Genomic DNA, 4,002 nt, shown 5'->3' with positions numbered 1-4,002 from the left:
CCTACACTAAATGATCTATGTCTTGTCTTCTTAGACAAGAATACCCAACTAATGATGCATTAGGAGAAATGTGGGCTACTTTTTGGGCCTTTTAGTTTTAGAGAGAGAGTGGCGCTCAACCAATGAGGAAGAGGCTTCCGTAAACGGAGAAATTCGGCATTTTAAAGCAAGAATTCAAGTAAATAGACTAAAAGTATGTTCAAAATATATCTTAAAATAACATTTACTCAACTTAAAATAATAATTAAATAATACTACCGAATCTTTGCACATAAGCTAAAAGATAGTGGTAGTTATCTTAAGTTGAGTAAGGGTTTCCTCCCAAAACTAGCTCTGATCTTCTTCGTCTCCAACATAGTGATTCTTTCTTTTTCTAAGTCTCCTCCAAATTAAGCTCTCATCTTCTTCTTCCGTGTGTCTTTTGCTACACAAAATGGCAACCTATATAGAAAGCCTCGTACTGGCATTTTAGCTATTGCTGTATTTCATAGTTATAATACGGACGATGGGACATGGATACCATCTACAATTACAATCGGGAGCTGGGTACTTTTACAGAGAAGGAAGAGGAAGAGGAGAAATGCTAATGAATTTGTGGAGCCATTCAAGGGACAAGTTAAAGAGTTCAAGGTATGTGAATCTAGCAAGCGTGTGATAGAGGTACTAATACAACATGTTTTCCAACAGGTAGACTTGAGGGTGAAAACATTTCCTCCTGGTCTTCCACGATATCATCCCAACTGTGAGTAGTATCTCAGTCAAAGCTTCTTTTGTTTTAAAGTGTTTAGTTGTTGTTATTATGCAGTTGTTTATCCATTCAATCCTGTCTCCTTATTGTTTTAAAAGTGTCTAATTGTTGTTTTAAAAATGTCTAATCTTTTGGTTTTATGCAGATATTTATCCATCCAATAGGATAGACTGGAAAAAAACCCTGAGCATAAGTGGGATTTTTTACGCTTTCCATGCATATGTAGGAGAACAAATTTATAAAGGAAGAACACGTTGAGATCTTGCAGACCACGACATATTTTTCTATGATATGTAGTATTTTGAACCAAACACGTCTTCTGGATGGGGTCGTTTGACTCCATTACCCCTCCCTTTATTTGGAAGCAAAGATTGGCCATTGCCAACTTCACAAACTAGTGAAAGTTATAGGATCAGGTTGTATTACGACATACAGAAGTCTCTTAAGGCATCTATTGCAACAAAGAATGTCAAGCTTACTATTTTTATGCCTATCAAAGTGTTTGTTGACTTTTTCTTTGATGAAGAAATAAGAAATACTTCAACAATGTTTATTTGCAAGTCAAGTAAGGCACTGGACTTTTTGGACAATGGTTGGGACAGGAGAAAGACAGAAGCCATCATTTCTGTTTTGGAGAAGAAGTCAATAGTTTGCAAGTACATTATTGGCTCTCAAAACTTCATTGCAACTTTTCACTACACCAGATATCATTATGTTAATGGCAACCTTGTTCCATTAGATCAAGATTTGGAGTCAGATCCCGAGAATACGCCTCTAGTAATAATGGAGATATCTTTGGAAGGGCAATTGCTTACAATGCTGAACACACTATCTAAAACATCTCTTTCTCAAATTAGAGAAGACCTTACATACGAGGAGACTGAACAATTGCCAAAATATTATACATTTATAATGGATACTAAAACAGTAAACCATTTATATTTACATTCACCATTTAGTATGCTGTACAGAACATTATGTAAGATACCACTAACAAAACCCTTTTTTTAAACACGTGCCAAGGCGAAAAGAGAAAATGACTTTCTGTAAAGAATCTGTCTCTCATACTATTCACTTGATTAGTCGTTGAATGATGACAATCAAAACATTGTAACTCCAAAAGCAATTTAATATATGAAAGATTTGTTTCTTTACAAAACAATGTCAGGTCTCTTACAAAATTAATGTAAATAAAAGTCTAATGATGTCGATGTCAATCAGAAGACTCTGGGGCACGGAAGCAACGCCGTGGGATTGAGAACTAGATTGTGCTTGGGACTAAGGTGGCCTTCGATTTTGGTCCTCTTGCTTTCCATTTCTTCCCATAGTCTTTCTTCTCTTCCCCTCTCCGCCTGCATCTCGACCTGCCTCCTAGATTGCACCCATTCATCCACCGCAACTTGCAGCCTGTCATAATCATTTAGGGCAGCCATATGTGCTTCGAATTGTCTTTGCCGCTCCTCCTCTCGCTAACGTACTCTCTTTGCAGCTTCCCTTGTGAATTCGTCTGTCCTCCTGATCTCTTCTTCTGCATGATCATGGACAGCCAAAATAATTCTTTGTACAGCTTTGGTCCTGAACTGTCCTACATGCAAGGGAGCATATTTGTTTAGAATTATTTCCTGTACATAGAGAAAAGCTTTGTTAGGGACATTATAGCTATGTTAGATTATGAAAGTCTATGTTACAAACATCACTTCCATTAGGAATATCAAGAAAAAAATTTATTCAAAGGTAGGCATTTAGGGTCGTCCTCCATCCACAGTGACATCTCCGAGCTGGACTGGCACCCTTATCCTACGATATGTCATGTTTTGTACAAGGTTCAGCTCCATTAAGGGATGTTCCAATGCATATACAAATTTTTGAGCACATCTGAGAGGTCGAAAAAACAAGCATCAGCTTATCCTACTTAAATAAATCTACATGCTTGTGGAAGAGGGAAATGTCAATAGGGACTTACTCTCTAATGCGGCCATGATATTGTTGAACAGAGTTTGCAAAATAACACGTGTTTTGCTCAATGTTGTACAAAAGCAAACTCTAGTGTCGGGTGAAAAAAAAACAAAGAGGACATAGGTTTTATTGAAGAAAACACATATATATTACCAAATATTTGATGTCAATTTAAAACTTAACATGAGACTCACTCTTCATGGTAAGCCGTGATTGAAAATAAGTCTTGCCAAATCGAGGCTCACTGGTTCAAACCAGGACATAACACTCAAAAATGATGAGCTATCATTTTGTAATGCTACGGAAATGAGAGGATCCATAGTGTATGTACAGTTTTGGACCTCTTCTGGTAGTAGTAATATACAATACCTAAAGGCAACAATGAGAAGAACAAAGAATTAGTCCACTGGTACTTACAGCTCAGTCATGCATCATACTATATACATCATGCATTATATATACTATACATACCATAGTAAAATATTGAGAATGTTATTCTGTGATTTCCATTGCGTCATTCATCAAAACATGTAAATTGTATCCATCCAGAGGCCTGACAAGCCTTTGGCCCCGAAGTGAAAATGCAGCCTCCAAAACTCTCAATTCTCAGATATTTGATGCTTTTAATTCCCTCTCTATCCGATCTGCATCTTCTGCTTGAGGGGCATCATCACTGGGGTGTTCTAGTCTTAACCTACTCTGCGAAGAATGGGTGTCCCTATCGTGAGGAGCACGGGAGCTCTTAGATGGCCTTGTACAAGGATGGAGGGGGGGAACTGTAAGGAGGGGGGGAACTGTAAGGATACGCCGCATTCAAGGATCGTTTAAAGAAATAGGACCAAGCATCTGGTCATATCTATACCGCAATCGACGAAGGTTATAAAAATCCCTCGGCATTATTGTCAGCCTATGGGTATGAGCAGCGAGAAAGTAAGCATCTTCAAAAAACTTGATGATCCAGTCCTCAGTGACTTTTTGAAGACATAATAATGCAGATGCTTGCCACCGAATGCCAATACTCCATTGCTCACAAATCTCATGCACAATCCTCTGGAAAGGGAGCCTGGATATCGCATGCTGCATGTGTCTCTCAATGCGACGAAGCTCCTGCAAAACTACCCTGTGAGCTTGATACCTCCTTGTTCTACCTTGTGCCTACGGTGACTTAGTAGGTCTTTCAAGCCTCCAAGTAGTTCACTGGTACGAGCCATCTAAACAAATAAACAAAGTGTGATGAGAAACGCATTTAAAAAAGTAAGTACCAAGCGATATAACACAAATAGGATTCCAAGGCACAT

The 4,002-nt window shown here is 38.3% G+C and overlaps 1 pseudogene; it reads left to right on the top strand.

The window, feature by feature from the left end:
- LOC147619882 (uncharacterized) overlaps positions 1-1,838 on the top strand; it is a 3,053-nt pseudogene extending 1,215 nt beyond the window's left edge.
- The last annotated feature ends 2,164 nt before the right edge of the window (positions 1,839-4,002 follow it).

Source organism: Cibotium barometz, chromosome 32 (assembly GCF_041138505.1).
Source record: "Cibotium barometz isolate CiBa-2024 chromosome 32, ASM4113850v1, whole genome shotgun sequence".
In the NCBI taxonomy this organism is placed as follows: domain Eukaryota; kingdom Viridiplantae; phylum Streptophyta; class Polypodiopsida; order Cyatheales; family Cibotiaceae; genus Cibotium; species Cibotium barometz.
Note: the sequence above shows the minus strand (reverse complement) of the source record. Positions and strands in the feature narration are given on the sequence as shown.